Source organism: Zonotrichia leucophrys, chromosome 6 (genome assembly GCF_028769735.1).
Source record: "Zonotrichia leucophrys gambelii isolate GWCS_2022_RI chromosome 6, RI_Zleu_2.0, whole genome shotgun sequence".
NCBI classification, from domain to species: domain Eukaryota; kingdom Metazoa; phylum Chordata; class Aves; order Passeriformes; family Passerellidae; genus Zonotrichia; species Zonotrichia leucophrys.
In genome coordinates this window covers 27,798,284-27,812,713 of record NC_088176.1, presented here as the reverse complement: position 1 = coordinate 27,812,713, position 14,430 = coordinate 27,798,284, and the positions used below count along the sequence as shown (strand labels likewise).

Genomic DNA, 14,430 nt, shown 5'->3' with positions numbered 1-14,430 from the left:
CAAATGCAGCTGTTTCCATCCACCTGCACAGCTCTGTTAAGGTAGGGAGCTGCAGGAGCTGAACCCAGCAGATCTGCTTGTTGGGGCATGTTACTCTTTTAATGAAAAGTTGGATTTTGAGGTCCTTATTTGGAAAAGTTAAATAAAAAAGGCCTCCCTAGTAAGAACATAGGTGTGGTTTTTGTTTTATCACAAAAAGGGATATTGTCGAAGTAAAAGCACCTGAAATTAATGAAATGAAGGGCTTAAGGTCATGTTTTGTTTTTTTTTTTGTTTTTAGAACAAAATTAACAAAGTTGCCAAACAGACCAAGGAGGATTCCTTTGCAAGCACCTAAAGCATGGGCTGTGTCTGGCAGAGGAACTGCATGTACGTCTGCCTTTCCAGCTCTGAGCAAGGAAGCTGTCTGTCCCTTGTGCTCTGTCTGTCATTGAATACTGTTTCAAACCATAGGACATGATGTAATTTTGCACTGTTAAGCAGAAGCAGACAGACAACGAAAGAAAAAATGGACAGCGTCTAGCTCCTTAAAACAATCACATTTTTGTGGCAGATATTCTCTGTATTTCTCTTTCTCTCTTGTTTCTTAGAGTATTTATGTAGATGGAAGAGGACCTCTGTTTCCTGAGAGATCATCTGTCCCTGCTGCTTATACCCTGTTTGATGTCATGATCTTGGTTGCTGTGGAAATGATTAAGCTCTCATCAAGAGATTCAGATGGGGAATAAGCTCTGGGAGAAGATGACACAACATTCCTTCTTTTATGCAAATGTGTGCAGTTAAGAATGGCAAACAAACAAGCAAAATAGAGAGGCAAACACCCTTTAGCCTCCCAATTCACTGCTCAGACTGAACAGACTGCTTTAAATCAGCACATTTTTCTCAGGGGGTGTCAAATGGTGCCTAAAAGATGTCACCCAGTGCTGTAGAAGTGGCAGAAGGGAGCTAGAGGCCAGTGAATGTCTTCTCATCTCTTTGGCTTGAAAGGGTACAAATTCCAAAGCAGAACCCCTTTTGTCCTGAGCTTTAAGCAGCTCATGACAGGTGCAATAAGTTGCACAGGTAAGTAAGAGCAGCACATTTTTTTTGTGAGTGCAAACAAAACTGTGTTCTCCGCCCTTAAACAGCTTCCCAGGGCTGTGTTAAGCACAGCAAGACACAGGGGGAAAAGTGATGCTCCCAGACATTAGAGGAGGTTATGTTGACTCAGGAAAATGAAATGCCTCCCAGAAGTATCTTTGGATTTCATTAATATGTGTTCAGAGTAGATGGCTATTCTCCAAAGAGGACTGGTGTTAGCCACCACCTGATTGCATGTGGGATTGCACAGGGGATTTCTCAGTGGCTGGTGCATATAAATGGGGAGTGGGTCACCTAGGTTGTGTGTTTGTAGTTGTAATTAGAAAGACAAACTGTGTGGGAAGGGAAAGTCAACAATGATCCTGATAATTGGTTTAATACTGCTGTGCACATCTGCTGTGCTCTTTGAAGCAATGCCCCTGTCTCAGTGGTGGCTGTAAATACCTTAGAGTGAGTCAAATCCAGCTACTCTGACTTTCCAGTCTTGGCAGCACTAATGTCTCAGACATGGTCAGGAAAGGGTTGGAAATGCTCAAGAGGAAACAAACTAGGGTTGTTTTCTCATTGAAGAACTCTCCCACAATTCTGGACCATTTTCCCCCCAGGATCTTGTGGATATAAAGCCTTTAGCTGCTCTTTACCTGCAGCTAAAATGATACACAGCATAAGGAAAAGATGATATGTGAATAAGATACTCAGGCATCAATAGAACATTATAAGGCATCAGGGTTATATAGATTAAGGTTGATACCAGGAAAATCCTCCTTGAACTTTTAAAATAATTCCTGATGCTTCCAGCAATGTGTTGAGGGAGTTTCCGCTCAAGAAATATGTGCTGTTTCTTTGTTCTTTCTGATGACAACCTCTCAGAGAGGGCATGGCCTGAGACATGTTTTGAATCAAGGACTTCACTCTCTTTGGATGATGCTGTGAAACAGCACAGAGAATTCATTTTGGATGCCATTTTTTGTTTGCTTCCTGATGCTATTTGGGGGCATTATGGGCATGTTTGGGTCCCAGGTTTCAAACACCCATCTACATCTTGGAACACTTTTTTGAAACACCTCCACAGTAACTTTTTTAAGTGGAAAAATGTTCTATTGTAGGGTGAAAATAAGCACATGCACAAAAGGGAAGGGGTGAAACTAAACATCACATTAGGTTATTGCTTGAATTTGTAATCCATAGTATGCAGCATTGTAATATTTAAACGTCTTATTAAATAGCAAGGCAAAGCAAACCTTCCTTTTCTCTGTTTTTGACAGGGGCTGAAAATAGATTTAATCTTGGATCTAGTCAAAGTGCAAGGCTCTATCTGCCTTCTGGTTTTATGCTATACAGCCTTTCCTCTTGTAAGTTTTACAGCTGTGTAAGTCCACTGACTTCAGGGGAATTCTTATTTACAGCAAGTGCAAGAGAGGCAGCAAAATCATTCACAGTGATGTGTGATAAACCCAAAGAGTACAAAGTGGGCTTCTCCTCAGGACCTGATGTTATTCCATGAGGAATATCACAGGGATTTGTTACATGGCCTATTAAATGCAGCTCCTGGTTTAGCAGTGGGACACACAACACTGCCTGAGACATCCTGGAGAGCAAGGAGTTGTCACAGGCAGGCCAGTGAAGGAGAGCAAGGAGAGGCTTGGTCCCTTGGCAAGGCTACAAAGTGCCTTATGTTTTAATGACAGATGCTGTCAAACACTGCGCAGATATGCCTCAGAATTAATACATTAGCAGTTAGCACACAAGGGCCTTATCCGTGACTAGAAATAATGCAAATATTGATAGCAATTACTCATGGGACTTGCAGTGTAGTTTCCCCTTACCCTTGTATCCTTTTTTCCTTTTTTTTTTCCTTTCTCTCTGGAGAATTTTTTTTTTTCACAATGTCATTCCTTTAAAAAATCAGTGTCTTTCGTGATAAGATTTTGCACTTGGAAATTTTATCTTCATCATCCTTTAGTACAGTGGTTTAGTTCTTGAGAGTATCAAGACTAATATATGTAATGAATGTTTCAAATCTTTTAGAAACGTTTTAGTTCACAAATTGGCAGGGAGAATGGCCCCAGCAATGGTCCCATCCAAGGGGCTGAGGGCTTGTGGGTCAGTTCTGATGGAGTGACTTAAGCAAAGTGGGGTTCTTTGGGGGGTTGTAGACTTCTCATATTCCTCTCCTGGTTAATATAGGAGAGTGCTACAAAAAGTAGGAGAAAAGTGCTACTGACACCTAATTCTATGGAGAGTCCCAGGCCATGGGTCACTTAGCCAGCTGTCAACACCTTGCCAAATGGCAGGGGGAATATTTATTGGCTTACACCTGTGGGAGAGCTCACCAAATGCTCATTTTCTCTCAGAGGCTCCCAAGGAGAAAATATTCCCAGTATCAAATCCTCTGCACCAATTACTGTCTCAGTTCCTCAGGCCTGTGTTTGTGGCTCTGGTTAGTTGGCAGATTTTCAGTGCCTCAGCACCCCTGTTCAGGGCAGTGAACGTGGCTCAGATGGCAGCACTGTCCACAGCCCATAAGTCTGGTGCATCCTCTCCCTGCTTTTTGCAGCATGGGAGAGGTTTGATGGATTGCCTTTGGTTCAGGCAGTAAACATATCCCATTAAAATCAGTCTTCTGAATCTAATGTTTGTCTAATAGATTGCTTCCCTCACATCTCCACATATTTAACTCCTAGCAAAGAGTTCAGGCCTCCTGAGAGGACTCCCTGTCTTTTGGCATCTTCTTAGCATGATTAGAAACAGATCTCACAGGAACAGCTTCCTGTGTACTGGAGCTGTTTGATCAGATGCTGTTCAAGCCCTGGAATGGGAGGTTTAATCAGGTTTCCTGGTTCTGAGACTCAGACTGAAGGGATAAAAGGCTTTTTTTCCCTTTTCCCTTGCTGCAGCCTTGCATTCCTGTGTTCTGTGTTCCCTGTGGGTTCCCGTTGGTTTTCCTGCCCCAGAAGCAAACCCTGCAGCAAACCCCCATGGGAGGGGTCATGTCCCAGCCCTGCTCCTCTCCCTCTCCTCCTCCCTTGCTGGGAAATCACCCATTGAAATCCAGGTCTGCCACAGAGCTGGTGCTGCCCCTGGACTATAAAAATGTAGGGCAGGGGAGGTAGATTGCTAAAATGCAGCCTGGAGGCAGACAGGGGCTTTGACAAGGTGGAAAATTGTTTGACATCTTGGCTGGGGCTGAGGGACCTTTAGCAGTGCCGTGCTGGGGACTGGCAGAGCTCAGCACACGCTGCTGTGCGTCAGCCTGGTTCTGCCATTCCTTCCAGGTAAGGGAAGAAACGTCTCAGGTCAGGGACTGGGAATTCAGTGGTGGATCCAAGAGACAGAGACATCTAAGAGCACTGCTCTCTCTGCTGCACTCAGAGCTCAGCCACCATCCCAGCATCCCAGAAAGCTCCTACTGCTCCAGGCTTTGAGAGTGTTTTTTGTTTGTTTATTTGTTTGACTTGAGGAGAAATCTAAAAGATGTAATCACCATACTGTCTCTATCTCTGTTTTAAGCAGCAGCAGAGAGGAGTTGATTACACTAATCCCCCTCAAAGTATGGAGCTTACAAGACAGGTAAACAATTATCAAGGACTTTTTTATCAGACCAAAGTAAATTCCCTCCCCTGAATTTCTTCATTAAAGCAACATTTTTCTTCCCTGGTTTACTCAGGTTTACTCTGTGCTGATGTACTGTTTATCTAGATTTCATCTCCACAGGATTACCTTGCTGTTCTGTAAACACAAGTTTGTCTAGCAAAGGGAAAATTCATCCTGAGATGTAACATTTTGAAGACTGAATCATCAAACCACAGCTTCAGTGTACCATCCTAGCCCCATCAGTGTTGTGTATGCTTCATTCCAGGCATCAGCTCAAACAGAAAATAAATTATTCAGACTCAAAGTCGGAGGACAGTAAGTTTGCAGAGTTGCCAGAAGTTGATTACTCATTGAAGCCTTTGTAGAGGCTGAATTCTGAGAGACAGTTTTCATGTAAACACTCCTTCCTTCAGAGTCCTGGGAGCTTTAGTAGCTTGCCCTCTTCCAGGTAAAAAAAAAAAATGTACTTGGTTTCTGTTTTTCTGCTTTCTGTATGTAATAAGGAAAATAGAAAGAGTTATATTAAAGAGAAATAAGATAAAAACCACAGAAGATCTCAGAACAAAAAAAAAAAAAAAAAAAGAAAAAAGTTAACATGAAGCTCCAGATGTGTGTTTGTTGATTAAGCAGCAAATATCTCAAGAGCCAGGAATTCATTGTTTATGTGCAGATATAGAAGTGCTGAGATGAAAATCAAGAGATTGCTTAGCAAACACCTTGCACCAGGTTCAGCTCCAGTCAGTGGATTTGGTGTTCTTGTGACCTGTTTTGCTGTCAGCATTTGAATCTGACGCTGGATATGTTGGCTGTCATTGCCCAGCAATCTGCTGTGTGAGCAGTGTGAAGGGGCCGTGTGGGTGTGCAGGCTGCTGAGGGCACACAGCAGTTTTACTATTATTGAGCAGAGATTTTTGTGGCTGCAGTGGCACAGTTCTGACCAGCTCCAGCTGAGTCCACACTCCAGCTGTTCCCCGGGGCCTGAAGGGTGCAGAGAGACTCTGGAGCCCCACAGAACAATTGTGGGGGTTTCTCTCCTTTCCCCTCTGATCCTGCAACTTTGGCAGTTCCATCGAGCACCAGAGAGGTCTCTGATGAGCAGGGGAAGGCAGAGGAACTCCAGTGGTTATTCCTTACAGAATAATTCAGATCTGTATACTATGCCTGAGCTCACTCTAGATCTGCTTTCCCTGTCTGAATGATACCTGGATAAGTAAAAAATATCTCTCTAGATCCCAGTTTATGCAAGCAAAATCTGAGATAATGCTGTTCTCCTCCAGAAGACATTGAGAAAAACAACCGACCAAACCACAGCCTTTTAATAGGCTGATATTTTTAATACCTTGATTTGCTATTCCTTCTTTCCCAATTTTGTTGTTGAATACTTTATCAAACACACATATGTTCATTTAAAGTTATTCATTTGTCTAATTTCTTTGCAAAAATCTTTGCAAGAATAAGAACCATAATTATAGATGCTGATTAGTAGCATAATACCTCAAACTCAGTAGTTTTATCCTTTTGACTGAATGTATCCTCTGACTCAAGGCTATGTGTAGCTGCAGTTGAAAAAGCAAAAAAGGAAAGTGGGCTCCTCTGATTGTTTTAATGTAACTGCTAGAAATCAAGGGAAAAGCTTTAATTTTCTTCAGTGATACAGAAATCAGATACAAAGAATGAAAAGGTACTTTTCAGCTTTAAATATGCTTTTTCTGTTCCCATGTGTCACTTGACATATGTCAAAATAATGTAACTGCAGTGGAATTTAAAATCAGGGAGCCACTGAGTGGTTTGGTACAGCAGTAATTGTTTCCTTTTCAAGTTCTTATGGATAATTATCATGAGTGACAGCAATAACTTTTAGCTGAGCTACCAATTGCCAGAAGGGCTATATCATGACCCTCATTAGTGATGATGTTGGACTGGTGAGGTTCTGTTTGAAATAATGCAGTGTAATTGCTGTTTACCCCCCTGTTTGTGCAGGACGGCAAATCTGGAATAAAATGCTGAAGAGAAAAAGAGGTTTTTTTTGAGTTCACATTCTGTGTAACAGAAAGATTGCTTAGAACAAGAATCCACAGGCTGCTGGATCAAGCCCAGTGCTGAGCAGAATAAAATCTCAATTGAAATCTAGAATTGCAGTTCTCAACCATGTGCTGATCATGGTGTTTTAAAACCAATTCCACCGATAAAATTCCTTAGATTGAGCTGTTCCTGAGAGAGACTGAGCACTGTTCCATCTGGAAAGGGCTTTGCATTCTAGAAAAGCCTTGCTGAAAGAGGTGTCACCAAACCAATTCCTCTGGAGGGTTAAAAGTCAGCACCTGTCAAATATGAGGAAAGAGAAATTTTGGGGCCTTAAGGCCATTAACAGCCCTTAACAGAGACACAGATAAAATAACAAGAATTAACAATGCTGAAAGCAGGATTGGCCTTAAATACAGGGTTAAAAGTGGCAATAAAGATGTCATTTTCCAGACTGACAATAATTAGATGAAGTGATCAAGTGAAGAGGGGGAAAAACTTGCTACACTTCAAGGTTCTTCCTAATCAGTGGAGATTCATTATAGCTGGCTCCAAATTACACTGAATTGAGACAGGTTACTGTTACTGAGGGCTCTGCAATTAGGGTCTGAGGCAATACATTGGGATTATCAGTGTATTTTTAAGAAATATGTCTTGTGCCACACTTCATGCCTGGCTCCATGCAGGAATATCAAACGTGCATTGATGAGAGCGCAGCACGAATGCAACAGGTGCAATCAATTCCCCTGATGGTATGAGTTATTGGAACCTGCTGGGTCTTCTGGGTGAGAGCTCAGGGTGGAGGGGAAACAGCTGCAAGTCGGTAACTAATTAGCAGGTGATGATTAGGGGAGGAGATAAAAGCCAGTGGAACCCCCTCACTGAAGGCAGGAACTGGCAAGTGACTGGGGAAGCGTGAGTACTTTTAAAAAATTATTTTAAAAACATTTTTAAAAATATTATTGGAATTTTTCTGTCTGGGTTTCTTTGTTTGTTTTTTAAACAATGTCTAAGTAAAAATATTTAGAGATATTTACCAAGTGGAAAGCATCACTGTGAGAAGGCTGAGAGTCTCGGGCCGGTTTTTCTTTCCTCTGAGGAGAACACTGTCTCCTCCCATAACTGGAGGATTTAAATGCTAAATGTTGCTGGAGTCCATACAAAGAGAGTCTGCCTGCTTTCAGGAAGGTCTGGGAGCCTTTGTTTTGCCTTTTTACTGTGAAAAATGCAAGTGAGTTTTATGCCTGCAGCTTCTGTGTGCTATGAAGTTGCGGTCCCTCCCTCCTCTTCCATGGTAGCTGTTCTTTTCTCCTGGAGTTATCCCTACCAGCAGTGACCCTGTTGGGCCTCTCAGCCCCCAACCACTGCCATTCCCAGGGCTGCTGGGGGGAGAGAAAAGAAATACAGGGCTAGCTGTGATCCCATCAGCCATTCTTTGATTTACTAGAGCACTTTAAGCTTTTGCTCGTGTTTGCAAACATATTTTGGCAGACTTGTGGGGAGCAGGGGCTGCCCCAGAAGGTGGCAAATGCTGCCCCTTTGGAGCTCTGTATCACAGCATTCCCAAGCATCCTGGAATGCTAGCACACAAAAAGGATTCCATATGAGTGCAGTTTTCTGCATGGAGATGTAGAAAGCATAGCATGGGAGATAATTACAAGAGGTTAAGAAGCAAGATACAAGGAAATTGGCATTTCTATCTAATAGAAACACAATTGTTCAGATTAAACTGAAGAACTATGGTTGTCACAAATTTATTACTCTGAGAGGAAAATAAGCTCCCAAATTGCATATAGTGCAGTACTTGGCTTGCTGAGCACTTTCCATAATGACTCATTTGTAATATTCCTCAAGTGCAAGGAGGGGAGGGGAGATGATGTTCCTAACTAGACATGGTCTATCATTTCCTGTATTGGCAATTGTATTCTAACTCATAAGTTGCAGATGAAGGACTTGAAGTACTCTGCAGCTTTGTGATAAAAGGGGGAAATGTAATGCTTTTATGAAAATAACCTTGAAGGTAAAAGAAAACCCACATCCATCCAGGTGCAGGTCCATTAAATGTTCCCTTGGTGCACATCACAATAGAAACATTTAAGCAGGCAGTGTAGCAAAAATTGAAAGAAATATTAAGTCTGAAGTCACTGTATCACCTCACTTTTTGCAGGATGATTTTTGTGTTCAATAGGTTGATTTCCATAGTTTTAGTTGCTCTCCTGGTAGTGAAGCAGTAGTCTTGTCTTGTGACCAGGTGAAAAAAAATCAACTTCAGCAATATGGGGCTTTTTCTATGTAAGAATATTTAATTTCTTTTTAACTTTATAACAATATGTGCCATTTTTTACTATGAGCATTTAAAATGTTTCCCTGCACTGCTTTGATTGCATTACCTATTGGCATTTTGGAAAGGCAGATCTGACCTTCTGGGCTTTTTCTTTAAAGGTGATTTATTTGCAGCTGGCTATTAACTTAACAAGAGAAGATTTTAAGAAAGTATAAGAGAGGCAGGGGCTTAAGGCAATGGGAGAAGAAGGAACAGGAAGTCAATAATGTGAAACTCAGTTGGAGGTGGAGTTTTGGATGTGGGCCCTTTCTGTGACTCTTAGAGTGATGAGAGGTGTATGTATACACATATTTATATATATACACATCTCTCTATGTTTGCTTACCTTAACATCCCTTAGGCAGCTATGGTGTGAGATAGTCTAACTCAGGCAGGTAATAACTGAGTTTGGTGGTGCCAGAATGCAAAACTTGGGGCCTGAAGGTAGGGATGGAGAAGTCAGGGTCCGGGAGAGCCTGAAAGGGGATGATGGCTTCCCAGCTTGATGCCCCATCCTGGTCCTGCATTCGCTCCTTCTCTCAGGTGATGTAGATGTGAATTAAAGAAGGAGAGGGTTGCTCCAAAAGGAGGTGCAATCTTCTACCTTTCATCCTGCAGTATCTCTTTAGAAAGGACATTTTTTTGTTTCTATTTGTGTTATCTCTACTAAGCTAAACTTCCAAAATCCGGTGGACAGATGCTTAGACACAAGCATTTCATAGAATGCTTTGGTTTGGGAGGGACTTTAAAAGTCATCTGGTTACAACCCTGCTGATATGGGGGAAAAGTGGAAACATTCTAAAACCCAGCCTGAGACAGCATGCTCTTGGCACTGGGAGTACTTTTCCTGACTGCTGTTTCTCCCCTCATTAAAAAAATACCACAACTCTCCAAGACTTGATTAAAAAATTGTTACTACCCAACAGAAGCTGCAGGCAGATCTGCCTTTCCAAAATGACACCAGGTAATGCAATTGAAGCAGTGCAGGGAAACATTTTAAACGCTGGTATTTAAGTAATGGCACACATAGCTATAAAGTTGAAAAGAAGTAAAAATTATGACTGCCACACAAAGATATCACTTTAAGGTTGAATAATAATGAGGTGAATGACTTTTGTGTGAGTGGTGGTAACAATACAATATTACTCATGGTTCCATGGCAGAGTCAAGAGACAATTCCATATATTTTTACTTGGAATATCAAGACATCTTTCATTAAGCAAGAATGAATAGAAGAAATTACAAACTGTTAACATATACATGAAAAGATTTGAGGTGCTATCAAGTCAATGTCTCCTCCCACAAACTAGTACTGCACAGAAATAATACATATGAAAATGCTGTGTTTTCCTTTTTTTTCCTTCTTCTGCTAATTTCTTGGGGAATGAAAAGTGAAAATAGTCTTCACTGGTACATTTGGAGGTTTCGAAGCAGCTATAAAGGCTCAAGATGGCTTGTTCAGAGTTTAAGTGTTGCTGTGTGCCATATATTTCTGTAAGTGGACATGGCCTTAATACTGGAAGATGTGGTCCCTGTAACAGAGATGAATGTTAGCAGTAAAAGTTAATTTTGTCAGCATTCAATTCTTATGTGTCATTGATAATATTTTACTGATAGTAAATTCCCTAATAGGAACAATGATGAGATTTAGTGCCTACCAGCAGCCACTGCTCTATGGCCATGTTAGTAATAATACTAGGAAACAGAGAAGAAAGAAATGCAGTGGAGGGTGAGATTTTGGTATAGATTTACTCTGGGAGTCATACAAATGTTTTTGGACAGTTCCTTGGTATCAGGATATTTGGACTAAAGAGATTTCTTGTGGCTTCTGGTAATTTATGGGTCACCATGCTGACAGGATCTCTGTCTGGGCAAATTCTCACAGAACTGGGCACATTTTTAATTTCAGTAACCTTGGACACGTGTGTGTGAGGTGGGGAAATGCACTCAAAGTGAAACCTTAAACTACATTCCTAGGTAAAAGTCTGAGATGCTGAAGCATAGTTACAGTACTTGAGGTGTAGTTTTCATGAAGATCTTATTTTAAAATAAATCAGACACTCATTTTTCTTAGAGATACGTAGCACTTATTTCCTTTTCTGCGTGTTTCCTTTCCTCAAGTGCTTGTTAAATTCTGTAGAATTTAAATGGAAGCTCTTTTATATTACTTTCTTTCCAGTACTATTCTCAAAAACAAAATTCTGTGACTTCAGCTCAGGCTTCAAGGATCGTTCTTAACAAGAATAAAATATGAGATTGGGTGCAGCCAAGACCAAGTATTTGCTTCTCAGAAAGTCCACTCTACAAAAGTATAGCAGATACCCAAAATCTGCATTTAAATAGATTAATGATGGGGCAGATTACATCTGTTTTCATCTGTGTGAAACTTTGATGTTAGTTTGGTTTTTTGTAGCTTAAATCTGAAGTTTTGTGATGGATGGTTAGTGGGTACCTGCAAGATTTGGGATGACTTACTTGGTTATGTACTGGGTGTTGCATTGCAGGACCAAGGAAGGGTACTGACTTAAAGCCCTGAAATGAAATCAAATACAATTCTCAAGTTCTTTTTGTCAAGAAGATCCTAAGCAAAGGAGACACAATTCTAATCAGACCACATCCATATAGAGCTCGTAATTAGGTGGTGCTTTGAGGTACTTTTTTAGTGCTGCTTGTGTATATTTGATTTATGTAGTTAGGATTGAAGTGGGTGTACTTTCTGACAGTGCACTCTCCAAACAGCAGCGCTGTTTTGGGACCCTGATAAAAATGAACCCAGAGTAAGGAAGTTTTTAAACTCTGTGTTTAGAATCAGGAGAGAGAAGGGAGGCAGAAGGAAAATCAGTGCCTTGTGGGCCCTAAAAGCAGACAAAATAAAATCACTCTTTTTTTGCATTTTTTTATTAGTTTTGCTTGGGAACAGAGCCTGGTGAGCTGATGCCTGTGTCCATCCCTGTGTGGCTGTGGGGGCAGAGGTGCCACCATCTGATGTCTCAGCAGCTCCTGCCAGGGTCACCTCCCTGAGCACTGCTGGGGACATGCACACGAGAGGAGCTGGGCAAGAGGGGCAGAGGGGAGTGTGTGTGTGAGTTTTGGTTTGTTTTGCAGTGCAGAGGGTGCCCTGCTGTCCCTGTGGTTTGTGGCACAGGTGGAACAGTGTGTCAGGGCTCTGTGGGCACACCTGGAGCAACATGGGGCAGGGGATGGGCCTGGGATGGAGCTGTCCCCACCTGTGGGATCTGGGAGTCCAGCTCTGGGGCATTATTCCACTCTTCACTGAAAGGGTGGCCGAGCACTGGGACAGGCTGCCCAGAGAATGGTGGGATCATCATCCCTGGAAGTGCTCAAAGTGTCGGTGTGGTGCTCAGGGAAATGCTTCAGCCTGGCAGTCTCAGGTTAATGGTTGGACTTGATCTTAGAGGGGCTTTCCAACCTGAATGTTCTGTGAGGTGAGAGGGGACAGCAGGGCCAGGGCAGGTGGTCTTTGAGTCCTGCCACACAGTGCAGCTGCTTTTGAGTCTGAACTGGTTGAAGCAGCTCCTTTTGTTATTTCCCTCAGTTAACATTTACTTACAGGCCTCCTCAGATGCTGCAGAGGGAGTCAGTCATGAACTGCTACAAGGCACAGGAGCAGTACAAAATACCAGGAAATAACAGTTTCTGTGACAGGATTGGAACATGAAGCTCTGAAAATATAAAAGGGTGGCATCAAGTGTCAGAAATAATACTGCTTTGAACTTTACAGCCCTAGAAATTCCTCTTCTGTAACTCAAGCTGTTTGGGATCATAAACAGTTATTCTCAGTACTGCTGAAACCACTGTGACACTCTTATCATCATTTTGATGTTTGATGTCTGTCATGCATCAGAAGGCAAACACAATTACATTTCAGGAATATCTCAGAGCTGTTTAAGAAGTCAAGGTTAGTCACAGGATGCTTTTGATGCTCCTCTTCTCTGTCATGACTGTAGAGTTTTAAGTGTAGTGAGGATGTTCTAGTTAAGGTTTGAGAGATGATTGTTGGGCAGACACTTCAACTTACATTTCTGACAAATGACAGAGTCAGTGACCTCTTGTCAAACTGTGGGGAAATGATCAGTAGTACTGTGAGCTCTGGGAATCTAAGGTGAAAAGGTAACACTTCATTTTGGAAGAAGTGGAGTTTTTTAAATGAGCCTTGTGTTGTTTAGGTCATGCTTCTCAGTTACCATTCATCAAAACACCCTGGTTTGGATTCTGTGTCAGTGATGCAGCCCATTGCAAGAACTGCTGCTTTGCCTCAGTAATTTTGTTTTGTGGTTTGAAAGAAAATGGCTCCTGTGGTGTTCAAGCTTCTCCCATGCATGCTCACCTACCTGTGCTGATGCAAGATAGAACCAAACCAGCCCTTTCCTCCTGGATAAAAGTGTGCGTGCAACAGGTGCACCACGCTGTACTCAGTCTATTATTTTAGAATTTGGTGGCAGAAAAGGCAAGTACAACATTAAGTCTATTTTGATTATCAAGCCACAGTTGTTCCTAGGGCCTTTTGAGAACCTGAATATGTTGAAAATCCTTGAAAAGTCTGCAGCAGTCCTTGGCAGATTTCCATCTGCCTCTCTTCCCCACACCCTTCAATAAAAGTTCTGCATCTTGGTGTTGGGATCATCAGTGACAATCAGATGCTGCTATTATTGCTGCTGTGTTATTCTCTGGGATTGTTTCATCAATGTGTAAAGTCAGGCCACTGTCTTCCAAATGTTTTGTGCTCAAGAGTCCCTTCAAAAACAATAGAACGGCTTGGCAAGTGCAGTGCAGCACGTGTATGAGCACTTCAGTCTCATTAAAATGCAAGATGAAAAAGCAGATTGTGAGAGTGAAGGCTCAGTGTGGAAAGAGCAATGCAAGAAGAAATTCATTGATATGAAGAAATATTTTATACGTAGGAGGCAATGTTGCACAGAAGCAGGCTATGCTTTAATAGTGGGACTTCAGAAGTGAAATTGCCAGATATTTGGAGAAACCACTGATCCTTAGCAGTTCTACAAACACAAGCAAATTTCATTAGCAGTGTTGTGTTTTCAAATTGTGTGCTGGGTCATTTAAGGTTTGGCAAACTCCTTCTATTTGTGAGCAAGCTGGGGTTGTAAGGATTGATCTGGATCTTTCTTGCTCTCTTGGGCTTAGAGCTGTGTGCAGAGGAGAGAAGGAATAACAAGCTGGGTGCTAACACTGAAGGTGACTTTTGGGAGGAGTTTGAAGCAAGAAATCAAAAGGTTTATTCAGCTAAAAGTAAAATATCAAGTAATATGACAAAGCTGATCAGTCTGCCAGAGGAGTTTCCAGAGAAGGAAAAGGAGGATGGATTGAGATTGGAACATAAGGTTTTCACCATTGGATATAACAAAATCTTCCTGATCTAGTTTTGATAGGTT

At 41.9% G+C, this 14,430-nt stretch overlaps 1 long non-coding RNA gene across 1 annotated transcript in view; it reads left to right on the top strand.

The window, feature by feature from the left end:
* Positions 1 to 7,518: 7,518 nt before the first annotated feature.
* LOC135449897 (uncharacterized) overlaps positions 7,519 to 14,430 on the top strand; it is a 141,921-nt gene continuing 135,009 nt past the window's right edge. The window contains exon 1 of the long non-coding RNA XR_010440884.1: positions 7,519 to 7,611. This is a non-coding gene — a long non-coding RNA (uncharacterized LOC135449897). The remainder of the gene's footprint in view (positions 7,612 to 14,430) is intronic.